We start from the raw sequence: 13,833 nt of genomic DNA on the forward strand, positions 1-13,833 counted from the left end.
TGACCTACTAAGATTGAAGTAGGAAGAATTAGAAAACCTGAACAGACCAATAATGAGTAACAAGATTAAATCAGTAATAAGTCTCTCAATGAAGAAAAATCCAAACTTTTAAAGAGCGTACACCAGTTCTTCAGAAACTATCCCAGAAAATTGAAAAGGAGGGAGTTCTTCCTGACTCATTCTATGAGGCCAGCATTACCCTGATACTCACATCAGACAAAGACACAACAAAGAAAGAAAACTACATGTCACTATCCCTGATGAGCATAGATGCAAAAAATTCTCAACAAAAGAATAGCAAATCCAATCCAAGAACACATGAAAAAATCAATACACTGTGATCAAGAGGGGTTTATTCCAGTGATGCATGGATGGATGATACAATATATACAAATTGATAAACATGATACATTACATCAACAGATGAAGGACAAAAAACATATGGTCATCTCAATAGACACACAAAAAGCACTTCATAAAATTCAACATCCCTTCATGATAAAAACTCAACAAATTAGGTATAGAAGGCACATACCTCAACATGATAAAGGCCATATATGACAAACCCATAGCTAACATCATGCTGAAAGCTTTTCCTCTAAGAACTAGAGAAGACAAGGATGCCTACTTTCATCACTCTTATTCACCATAGTACTGGAGGACCTAGCCAGAGCAATTTAGGCAATAGAAATGATTTGAGGATCAAGAAATGATTTGAGCATCAACTTTCCCATATTTCAAGTTAAACTCTGAGGGTTCTGCATAATGATAGCATGATTTTAAATTCATGTTGGCATTCATTTTCCTGTATTTTCCTATATGTATCCTAAATAAGCTTATTGGATCTTAATATTTAGGGAGAGAATTAAGAAAGTTTTATATTCTACTATGTAGTTCCAATAAGTTCTCAGGTGATCAGGGTTTGTCTCTTAGTTCAATGTCATACAACCTCTACATGACACAAGCACAGGGACAAAAAGGATTTCAATACAAAACCCTTAGTTTTGTGTCATAAATAAATTTGGGTAAAACCGCAAGCCTTCCAATGAGTCATCTTGACAAAGATGGCCCATCTTCTCTGTAAGCTATAACCTTTCTTTGGCCAAGAGGACAGACATTCCCACAAGCTTAGCAAATGTTTCTGACATCAGGGATCCCTTTTCTGAAACCATTTCCTCTTCCTGTGGGATCGAACCTTGATTTCCATGATGCTGCTGTCAAAAACTCAGAGGCTAAGAGGTAATTTCAGTGCTTACAGCATCTTGCATGCATTCACTAAATCTTCTGGTGAGAGAAATTTCATTCCTTGAGCTTGGTTTACTAAACAGTACACCTCCATCAGGGACATTTTCCCCTTCATTTCTCTAAAGGTGCCTGCAATATTCCAGCCAGCTGTTTGGCCAGCTGCATGTGGTATAGTGTGCCTGAGCCATAGGTTTCCCTGGTAACTGGGATAGCTATTCCCATGCTCAGCAAGTAGGATTTAAAACTGATGTTCTCATCTTCTGTGATGTCACCTTGTTTGTCTTTAATCTTATTAGCAATTAATTTTGATAACTCCACCATTTCCTTAGCCTTGATCATTATTTTGCTGACGTCTTCAAAGGCCTCAGAAATGTTTTTGTGGTTTCTTTTCTTTTTTTCTTCCAGTTTGCTTTTAATACCTATAATTCCTACAGCCCTTATTCTTCCTGGCTGGGGTTCTCTATTGTTTGTAATGACTGAAAACTGGTAAATTCTCCCATCTTCTTTGTGTCATTCCCTCTGATAAACACCTGTAAAACTCAATACAGCCATGTTCTTTGAAGGAGAGTTTGATGCAGGAGTTCTTTCTACTCTGGAATGGGCCAGGTTCTTTGTTAGGAGGAGCTATGTAAGAAGAACCACTATTTTGGCACTCTTCCCAATGCCAGCTGCCTGTTCTTCAATGAACATGATTTGGGAAAGAGGAACGACCGTGCAGCACTCATGATTTTTATGATTTCTTCAAATCAATCAATGTGTACTAAGAAGGAGTGTCCCAGCATCAAATTTTATCTTCTCCTTGCAGTTGTAGATGCACACCCCATGCTGCTGGATCCCCATGGTCTCGTTGATGTCCAGGAGGCTGTTGGTTCACATGCAGTGGTCCATGGCTGCCACCAGGCCGGCCTCTGTCTCTAGTCTGCTCCAGAGATTGGTATTATGGATGTGTCAGAGAATGCTGTTGTTCTTAAAGAGATAGATGCATGGTGAAGTATTTATGCATGAAATATTATGATGTCTGCAACTTTCAAATGGCTCAGCAAAAGAAGGAAAAATTATAGTTAGATAAAAAATGGCAAAATGTTAACAATTGGTGAATCTAGGTGATAAATTATTAATCCATTATACTATAATTTCACTTTTTTGGAGATTATTTTTCAACATAAAAATTTGGGAAAAAACAAAAACTAAAAAATGCATCTTAGTGTAGTTGGAAAGAGTAAGATCAGCAAGCAGTAGATCATGTGCAGTGCAGTCATTTCTGAGCCTTTAATCCTATTTGGTTAATCACCCACTGTGTTCTTGAAACCCTCACACTGATCGTCACGAAAAGGGAAAGGTTCCATAACTTTTGCTTGTTTCTCTCCTCTCTCTTCATAAGGCCTGGCTGGTCTGTATAGTTTCTTCTGAATTTGCTGACTTAACTAATTTTACTTCTTTTAGTTAATCTTGATGCCTTTCCCTCTTCTTCTATGATAAATTCCCCTTCTCAGTCTCACCCTTTGATCCATGGTGACTTTTCAACAAATGGAATTCTTTTTAATAGATCACAGGAGAAAAACTGTGATCATCTCCCTTGATGTGAGAAAAGCTAGCAATAACATTCAGTGCCTCTTAAAAAATAAGAAAAAAACTTCCTTAGTATGAAAAAAGCTGTCTGTAGCAAAACCTCCTTCAAACCTCATACTTTATTGTATGAGGTGTGCTTCTAAACTTCAAAAGCATTTCCTTCAACACTGAAAACTAAACAGGCCAGAAAGATGGGGTACTTCCATCATCATTAACACTCAACATGATATTGGAGGTCCTGAATAATACAATAAGACCAGGAAAAAAGAAAGAGGAAATATAGGGATTGGAAAAGAAGATATTTATTCACAGATTATATGATAATTTATATAGAAAATTATGATAAGAATAGCTAAAATCTAGTGAGCACTTAATATGTGCAGATGCTATTTAGTAAATAGTACATATATAATGCCATTTAATCCTACTTTTAAAAAACCTTAGAAGATAGGAACAATTATTATCCCAGCTTACAGATAGTGACACTAAGGCACAGAGAAAGTAAGAAATTCACTCAAGATCAAACCTAAGCAAACCTAAGGGCCTGAAGTTTTAGCCACTCTTCTATATGATAACTTACTGTCATTAACATAATTTAGCAGCAAAGAAGGATATGAGAAATATTCAAGTCTGATGGAATAAAATTAATGTCTGTAGAGCCAGGAGAGAAGGCATAACAGTGGTTCTCAGCCTTGGCTGCATATTAGAATCACCTGAGGAGCTTTGAAAAATCCTGATGCCCAGGCTGTACCCAGACCAATTACACCAGAATTTTGGAAGATGGGTGGAAAGGCCTCAGTAGTTTTTAAACAATAACTACATTTAAATATCCTAAGTGGCTCAAGAATCCACTCAATATTGATAGAAGTTTCTGTTCTTACACCCTGGGTGAGGTTGCAAACTTCAATCAGATGAATTACAGAAGGGTGTAATTTGAATCCAGGAGAAGGATATGGACTAGAAGTTCTTTGTTGTCATGGTCACTACAAAAAGAGCTCACTGTATCCACATGTGGCTCAGGTAGAATCATCCTGGAAGCCTGCAAGTGTTAGGTCCTGCTCCATAATGTCACATTTCTGACTGATAGTGATTTTATTGTATTAATAAATTGTCTACTCAATAGCCTCAGCTTGTTTAACATGTCAACCTCAGACTTTCTGAGAAGGTAACTATATCACAGCCATGAATTGTTGAGCCAGTCACCTTAGCATGGCCCCCCTGAGATGGTAACTCTATCATGGTTGTGAATTGTTGACCTAGTAATATGAACTCCCTGGAGATGCAGACTTCTTTCTCAGTGAGTAAATGGCTTTTCAAACCCAGAAAGGCTTAAAATTAAATGTAGAGATGATAAAACAATCAAAACTATCATGTAAATAATTCTGTTTAAAATAAGTTCATGTGTGCTTGCTTGTGTATGTTTAATAAAGTGTAATTTTAAAATAATTTAGCATATTGAAGAATAAATTGGACCTGTGAGGTATATGAAAATTTATTTAAGTTTATGAATAGTATTGGAATATTTGACTAGACCTAATAGATTTATATGTTTACTATATATAATGACTAATAACTTTTTGTTGAGTACTTGAGAAGGATTTGCATATCAGGGATGGAAACTTGATTGGTCATACAAAGGGTATAAAATAAAAAGAGAATATGTGAAACAAATTCAGTTAAAATGCTAATGGAATTACATATTATAAGCTTATAAGTAAGATTATTTAGCAGAGTTTAGGTTATTCTACCTGAGTTACTTGAATAATAATAAAAGAGCCCCTCAAACCTAATTATTATTTTTATATAACTGTAATAGATTTATAAAAAGAATAGTATACTTGTAAATTGAACTTTTTAGGCTTAAATAAAGCTAAAGTTTTAGGTTTTAAATTAATAAATTTAATATTAGATGCTATAAATAATCTTTTGTGCTCACAGAATCTGTCCTCAAACATGAAAAAAAATTACATTGACACTATTGTTATCTGCATTTAACAAATGAAGAAACAGAAGTGCAGAAAGGTTAAGAAAGCTGAATCAACTCCATGCATGCCTGGCTCTAAAGCCTATGCCCTTATCCACCGTGCATGTGGCTTCCATGACTGACCAACCCTCTGAAAAGTCAGGTGACTTGGGGACAATTATTTTTTTTAAAATTTTATATTTATTTCTTTTATTTTTTTATTTAAACAATTAGAGGAGGTTTCTTCAGAGGGGACAATTAAATAAAATGTTTTAAGTAACTTTAAAAAATATCAGGGTCTGATTGTTTGCATTATAGGGTGATTCTATAGCTAAGCAATCAATTTCAGCTTAAGAAAAGAGAATTTACTGGCTCATGTAACTGAAAAGTCTGGCTTCAGACATGATAGCTGCAGACTCAAGTCTGCCATCTGTGTTGGCTCCATTCAGAGACAGGTTTTCTTTCCTCTTGCGGTACAAGATGGCAGGAGCTACCCCTCCAGGCCCAAGGGCAGCTAAAAAATGTGACTGCGTCTCTCCAGTTGTTCCCACAAAAGAATCATTGATCTGATTAGGTCACGGGTTCATTCTGGAACTAATCACTGTGGCCAGGGGAAAGTGGTGCTTTCATAGCCGTGCCTGGGGCCAGAGATTGAGCCCTGGAGTTCAGGGTGGAGTCAACTATATCACAAACACAGGCACTGAGAGTAGGGAAGGAGTGGCCCTCATTGAAAAGGGTGATTGGACGACAGGCAGCAAAAATAGATGTCTATTACATGGACAACCTTACCTTTCTTACTCCAAAGTTCTTGGGAATACCTCATCATATCACTCACATTTACTGTTGACACTTTTGGCCTGAGCATCAAGGTTGGCACACAGCTACCAATTTTTGAACATCTCTGTCAAGTTTCTGACACCTAAGGTCTGGGACATGAGGATAGGCAGGTCAGAAGACTCCCAGGATAGGCCCAGGTCCTGGCTTAGGGCTACACCCATTACTCTGTTAACAGTGTGAGGAACCTTGCCACAAATACACACTGAGATACCCACCAACCCACAGACATTGTGGGCAGCCTGAGACAAGGCAGAGGTGCATGCTGGCAGGCACTCAGTGAAACAGAATATTGTCCCAAAGATAGCAGCCCCCAGACATGGAGAGGTTACTGCTCAGTTCCAGAGTGAGGGTGTGTAGGGTGCCTGGGCTTGAGACTGTTTAATAGAGTTGCTCACACTTTTCACTTTGGCTGTGCAGAGGAAAGGCATCTTTAACAAACTGCACTCACTCTGGGAATCTGACTATGGCCATTCAGAAGCTGGGGCTTGCTTAGGAAGAGCAGGAAAACAAGAGCAGAGCTGGAAGAGGAGCCATGCAGACCCCAGGAGAGAACAGCTCATGTTCCCTTTCCCTCCGACCTCCCTGGAGGGAGGGGCTGGTGAGGGAAGACAGCCACCATGATACTCCTTTCTCAGTGTGTATGGGTCTGAGATAAAGGCAGGGAGCTTCTTCTAAGAGTGAAGAGGGAAGAGCTTACCTTCTTGGCCAAACACTAACCCTGTTGCTGCTATATCTGGGCTCAGGGTAGCTGCCCATCCCTCACCACTTGTGTTAGTCAGGCTTCTCCAGAAAAACAGAACAAATAGAATAGATGATAGATAGATAGAAGGAGGTTTATTATGGAAATTGGCTTGTGTGATTGTAAAGGCCCAGAAGTCCTACAATATGCTATCTGTACACTGGAGAGTCAGAAAAGCCAGTGGTGTAATTCAGTCGAAGTTCAAAGGCCTGAGATCCAAAGGAGGCGATGGTAAAACTCCAGTCCAAGGCTGAAGGCCTTAGAGGTGGGAGTGGGTGGGGGTGGGGGAATGCTGGTGTAAGTCCTGGAGTCTGAAGGCCTAAGAACCAGGAGCTCCAATGTCCGAGGGAAGAGAAGATTGATATCTTAACTCAAGAAAGGAGAGAGAGAATTTTGTCTTCCTTTGTCTTTCTGTTTCATTCACCTGGGCCCTCAATGGACTGAATGATGTCTTTCCCAGGCTGGTGTGGGTGGATCTTCTTTACTCAGTCTGCTGATTCAAATGGTAACTTCTCTGGGAACACCCACACACCCCCAGAAATAATGTTTCACCAGCTATCTGGGTATCCCTTAACCCAGTCAAATTGGTAAATAACATTAACCATCACAAGTCTACCCCTTGTCAACTTGGCACCCATACGCATCTCTTTAAACCACACTTAATCTCCAAATAACGATAATAACAAGGTCGTAATTCCACCTAACATGACACAACTATCCTAAAAACAACCAAAAACACACTAATCCCTTCTCCAGAAGAGGAAGTAAAGTCCTCAAATGATGTGTACTTTTCTGATATCCTGTACTTTAAATACTAAAATGTAAAATTAACACTTAAATACTGAGTTAAAGTTAATACATTCTATGTTACATGATAAGGGAATAAGAAAGGATAGATAACAAAGATATTTGCTTAATGTATGGATACATCCACACAAACATTCTTAACAAAATAGGGAGAAAATACTCATGGTAATTAGTCTTCTTTTCTGTAACTGATCACATGGTTATAACTAGTATTTATAACTACCTTCTTCAACTACCCATTCTGTTTTACCTTTGCCTTCAGCAAGAACCTTAGCTAGTCACGGTTCTTAACCTGGGGTAGAGGGGAGGTGGTTTACCCAAATCTTCATTCTGGAAGGGTCTGGGCCATTCAGAGTCCTGTCTGGACAAGGTTGTGGTAGTTTTCCATGGACCTTAATCACAAAGCATGGTAATACTAAGAGATACCTTAAGGGATCTGTATTCCAGACATATTCTTCCTTACCTCCATCGTGGAGAAGTAGTCCAATTTCCCTTGGTAGTCAGCTCTATCACCCTAGCCAATACCATGTTTTCCTTCTTGGCCTGTTGATTCAGAGGCATGAAGATCCCAAAGTGGCTGGGTGGCAGTCTTAACTTCTAGTTCAGTATAATCATTGTTGAGTCCTCCCTTTGGAACTAAAATCTCTAGGTCAGCAGAGCATAAATTTGCAGGAACATGAAGCAAAAATTTTGCCAGCAGGTCACCAGGGTGAGTGATGCTACTCCCACTTCCATCCCTTGATTCCTGGACCCATGAATCCTATGAGCTATTCAAGAAACAGTACCATATATTGGATGCTGATTCAGAGCATATACAGCCTTCTGGAGAACCTTGCTCCAGGCTTGCAAAGTATTGCCACCTAGCTGGCTCTGTAACTGAGTCTTCAAAAGGCCATTCCATCATTCTTTCAAGCCAGCTGCTTCAGGGTGGTGGGGAACATAGTAGGACCAGTAAATTCCATCAACATAGGCTCATTACCACACTCTTTGGCTGTGAAGTGAGTTCCTTGCTCAGAAGCAATGCTGTGTGGAACAGCATGGTGGTGGATAAGGCATGGATGGAAGACAAATCAGTATCCAGAGTAAGTGTGTATTCCAAAGGACAAAATACTTCCCCTTCCTGATGGAAATGGTTCAATGTAATCAACCTGCCACCAGGTAACTGGATGATCACCCTGGGGAATGGTGCCATATTGGAGACTCGGTTGATTTCTGCTGCTGGCAGATTGGGCACTCCATGTGGCTGTAGCCAGGTCAGCTTTGGTGAGTGTCAGTCCATGCTGCTGAGCCTAGGCATAAACTCCATCCCTGCCATCATTGCCACTTTGTTCATGAGTCCATTGGGCAATGACAGGGGTGGCTGGGGAAAGAGGCTTACTGATATCCACAGAATGGCTCACCCTATTCACTTGATTATTAAAATTCTTCTCTACTCAAACTCCTGACCTCAAGTGATCCTCCTGCCTCGGCCTCCCAGAGTGCTAGGATTACTGGCATGAACCACCTTGCCCTGCCCAAGGTTTGTGTAAATACACTCTATGATGTTTGCACAATGACAAAATCACCTAATGACACATTTCCCAGAATATATTCCCATCATTAAGTGATGCATGACTGTAGTTATCTGAAGATGATAACAGGGCCTTGCTCCAAAATCCTAAACCTGCATTGTGATTGACCTATGAGTACCTTCCGAACACTCCAAACAGTATCCCTATCTGGCACTGATGCTTCTAGCACCATAGGATCTGCTGGATCATATGGCCCAAGTGACTGAACAGCTTGCACAGCAGGCTGGACCTGTTGCAGAGCCTTCTGTTATTCTGGGCCCCATTCAAAACTAGCAGTTTTTCGGGTCACTTGGTAAATGGGTTGGAATAACACACCCAAATGAGGAATATGTTGCCTTCAAAATACAAAGAGGCCTGCTAGGTAATGTGCCTCTTTCTTGGTTGCAGGAGGGGCCAGATGCTGTAACTTACTCTTTACTTGAGAAGGGATATCTTGACATGCCCCATACCATTAGACCTCTAAAAATTCCACTCAGTAGAAGGACCCTGAATTTTAGTTGGAATTATTTCTCAATATCTGACATGCAAATGTCTTATCAATAAGTCTCAAGTAGTTGATACTTCATGCTCAATATGTCCAATGAGCATGTCATTAATGTAATGGTCCAGTAAGATACCTTGCAGAAGGGAAAGATGATCAAGATCCCTGAGAAATAAATTAGGACACAGGGCTAGAGAGCTGATATACCCCTGAGGTAGGACAGTGAAAGTGTATTACTGGCTTTTCAGCTGAAAGAAAACTACCTCTGGTAGGCCTTATGGATAGGGATGAAGAAAAGGCATTTCCTAGATCAATAGATGCATGTGAGGTAACAGAGAAGGTGTTAATTTGTTTAAGCACATCTGGTACAGCAGCTGCAATTGGAGTCACCACTTGGATAAGCTTATGACAATCCACTGTAGTTCTCTAAAGTTCATTTGTCTTCTGCACAGCCCAAATAGGAAACTTGAATGAGGATGTGGTAGAAATAACCACCCCTGCATCTTTCAAGTCCTTAATGGTGTCACTAAGCTCTGCAATATAGGAAATGCAGTATGGTTTGTGATTTACTATTTTCCTAAGTAGAGGTAGTTGTAGTGGCTTCCATTTGGCCTTTCTCGCCATACTACTCCTTATTCCACATGTCAGGGAACCAATGTGGAGATTTTGCTAGCTGCTAAGTAGTATGTCTATTCCATTTATGTATTCTGAAACTAGGGAAATAAACACAGGATGGGTTTGGAGACCCACTGGACCCACTGAGAGATGGACCTAAGCTAAAACTCCATTGATCACCTGATCTCCATAAGCCCCTACTCTGACTGGTGGGCCACAGTGATGTTTTAGGTCTCTTGGAATCAATGTCAGTTCAGAGCTGGTGTCCAGTAGTCTCCAAAAGGTCTTATTATTTCCTTTTCCTCAATACACAGTAACCCTGGTAAAAGGCTATTGGTCCCTTTGGGGGAGGCTAGGAGAAAGATTAGCAGTATAAATTTTTGGTAGTGTATGAGGGTCCTTCCTCGAGGGGGTCTGGATTTCCCTTCATTCGAGGGGTTCTGGGTCTGTAAACTGACTCAAGTCTGGGAATTTATTGAAGGGTTGTGACTCTTTTTGAATGAGTTGAATTAGACTTTTATTCCCTTGATCTGAACATTTTCTGTTTGTACAGATTAAGTAAGAATTTAGTAGGCTTCCTATCTATTTCACTTCTAGGATCACCATGATTAACTAGCCATTGCTATAGGTCTACATGAGTCAAACTATTCTGATTGCTGCTTTGACTCTGCTGGTAACTATGCCCACCATGCCTTTGGCAGTATAGTGCTGCCACTTGGCCCCTATCACCATGGGATTTAATTACTCCCATGTATTTAAGTTTCCCAATTGGGTGACTGTGATTCCCACTGTAAGGTCTGGCCTACAGAGAAGAGTGATCATGGAGCTTTTCAAGGATGTTGGGGGTCCCCTCATACATTTATTTCTCTAAGTATTGGTGAAGTATATGTCTTCTGGACCCCCCCAAGTGTGGGTTAGTAGAAATGCTATAATAATAAATTCATTGTAACATTCCAATCTCTCCAAGTCTTTGAATCCCTTCCTCTACATTAAACCAGGGAGATTGGGTATTTCCAGCTTGCTCATGTAGGCCATCTTTTGGTCTATGTTTCAGCCAAAAAACCCAAAGGAACTGTTAGAGCCTTTTCTAACTCCCCAAGCTGCAACATTAAATGCAGAATCTTTACTTAGTGGGTCCATATCGATAAATTAGGACTGCCAACTTTATGTTTCTCCCACCATTATTGCATACCCTTAATATCCATTCCCTTACATGTTCCCCAGATTTCTGTTTATATAAGTTAGAAAACTCAAGTAATCCTTTTGGAATATACCATACCTTTTCATTCACACTTTGTACCTCACATTTACGGGCCTGCTGGGACTTGAGTCTAGTTATAGGTCTAGAAGCAGAGAGGAGTGGTGACTAGGTTCTGAGGAGTTCAGCATTGTTTTGCATGGCAACTACCTCAGGAAGGCCACTATCATTTCCTGAGGTAATATAGGGTTAATCCCATTAGACAGAGGTGGAAAAGCCAATAGCACAGTGGGTAGGAAGACCACTTCTGCTGGGAGTGGGGAGTCCTCTTCCACTGGCAAAGAAGACTAATCAGAATTTAGGGACTCAATGTCCTCAGCTTCATCAGGGTCTTTCTCTCAAGTCCCCATCCCAACATACAGGAACCAATTTATTCCCAGTCAGTACTCTCACCTGAACATAGGCACCTTGTGAGGCTGGGAGTTCAATTTGCATTGTAATTCAGCCGATCACAGATGAGGTCTTCTGTTTCATTTTCAGCAATTTCATCTCTATAGCTACAGGAAATAAGGCTCTCCCTCAGGGCAAACCTAGAAGCTCTTAAGTCATTTATGTGGTACTTGAGCTGGAAATTTGAATGCCGGAGCTAATTCTTTTCTTTCACCATTTTTTTCCAGTGACATTAGAAGCAATCAACCAACAGCATTATATTCCTCAGTTTTCCAAAAATATTTGCAAATATCATATATAGAGTTACTTAGGTCCTTGCTTCTTGTATGTGATTAATTAGGAGTATCTAAAGCATATCTCTGTAAATAGTTCATGCAATGGGCTATCAGTATGCTATTTACTACTGAAATAGAGTCCTTAGCATCTTTAAATATAATCAGATTAGAGAGCCAATTACAGAAATCCCAAAACCAATTCAGAAAACTCATACTTACAACTCTCTTCCTCTGGAACCACAGTGAGTACCAAAATCTATATTAGCTTCACCAGAAAAACAGAACAAATAGTATATCTATACAGATATTTAAGAGAGAATTTATTATGGGAGTAGATTCATGTGATTATAGAGGCCAAGAAGTCCCATATGCTGTCTGCAAGCTGGAGGACCAGGAAATCTGGTGGTGTAATTCAGTCCAAGTTTGGAGGCCTGAGAATCAGGGAGACAATAGTATAAATCCCAGTCCAAGGCTGAAGACCTGAGACCTAAGGGGCTGCAGCCATAAATCCTGGAGTCCAAAGGGCCAAGAACCAGGAACTCCACTGTCTGAGGGAAGATGAAGATGGATGCCCCAGCTCAAGAAAAGACACAGAGAGAATTCTCCTTTCCTCTGAGGGACTGATTTTTGTTTTGCCTGACTCTTAGTCCTGAAGCAATGGGTGTACTTTGGATGCCTGGGGACTGCTGAGAACAAAAGAGAGATCAGTGGCTTGTCACAGCCCCTGAGAACCTGCAGTACTATAGACAGATATCAGAACGAAGAAGAGATTATAAGCTTCTGAAAAAGAAATCAGCAAACCTCTTAAATTAGGAAATTACATGCATAAACCCAAAGAAGACATACCTCCAGAAAAGGTTTGAGAGCCTCCCACAGATTGTCAGCCAGCCTGATTGTTAAAGGTTTCCCCCCATATGAAGACAGTTCATAAAAACTGGGCGATATGGTTGCTTTTTCAATCCACAGATCCCAGCAAAAAATAACAAGACATATGAATAAAGAGGGAAACATAGCCCAATCAAAGTACCAAATAAATCTCAGGAAAGGAACCTCAAAGAGAAAGAGATCTATGAATTACCCAACAAAGAATTCAAAATAATCATCATAAAGAAGCTCAATGTGCGAGGCCTGGTGGCTCACGCCTGTAATCCTAGCACTCTGGGAGGCCGAGGCGGGAGGATTGCTCGAGGTCAGGAGTTCAAAACCAGCCTGAGCAAGAGCGAGACCCTGTCTCTACTATAAATAGAAAGAAATTAATTGGCCAACTAATATATATAGAAAAAATTAGCTGAGCATGGTGGCACATGCCTGTAGTCCCAGATACTTGGGAGGCTGAGGCAGAAGGATTGCTTGATCCCAGGAGTTTGAGGTTGCTGTGAGCTAGGCTGATGCCATGGCACTCACTCTAGCCTAGGCAACAAAGCGAGACTCTGTCTCAAAAAAAAAAAAAACCAAAAAACAACAGAAGCTCAATGTGCTACAAGAGAATCAGACAGACAAATGAAACCAGGAAGCAATGCACAAAAATTAGAATATCAACAAAGAGACAGAAACCATTAAAAAGACCAAACATAATCCTAGAGTTGAAGAAAATAGTAACTGAATTGAAAAATTCACTAGAGTGGGTCATAGGAGATTTAACCAAGCAGAAGAAAGAATCAGTGAACTTGAGATAGGTCATTTGAAATTCTTGAGTCAGAGGAAAGAAAGAAAAAAGATGAAGAAAGCCTAATGGAATTATGGGGCACCATCAAGTAGATTAATATACACATTTTGGGAATTACAAAAGGAGAAAAGAGAGAAAAAGGGACAGAGAACTTATTTAAAAAATAATAGCCTAAAGCTTCTCAAATCTGAGGCAGGAAATGGACATCTAAATTCAAGAAGCTCAAAGGACTCTAACTATGATGAACCTAAAGAGGTCCACACTGAGATACATTATGATCAAACTGTCAAAAGTCAAAGACAGAGAGATTCTGAGGGCAGCAAGAGAAAAGTGACTCATCAAGTACAAGGGAGCTCTCATAAGATTATCAATAGATTTTTCAGCAGAAACTTTACAGGCTGGAAGGAAGTGAGATAC

The 13,833-nt window shown here is 40.1% G+C and overlaps 1 pseudogene; it reads right to left on the minus strand.

The window, feature by feature from the left end:
• Positions 1-264: 264 nt before the first annotated feature.
• LOC105862283 (vacuolar protein-sorting-associated protein 36 pseudogene) lies at positions 265-2,133 on the minus strand (annotated as a pseudogene).
• Between the last annotated feature and the right edge of the window lie 11,700 nt (positions 2,134-13,833).

Source organism: Microcebus murinus, chromosome 2, assembly GCF_040939455.1.
Source record: "Microcebus murinus isolate Inina chromosome 2, M.murinus_Inina_mat1.0, whole genome shotgun sequence".
NCBI classification, from domain to species: domain Eukaryota; kingdom Metazoa; phylum Chordata; class Mammalia; order Primates; family Cheirogaleidae; genus Microcebus; species Microcebus murinus.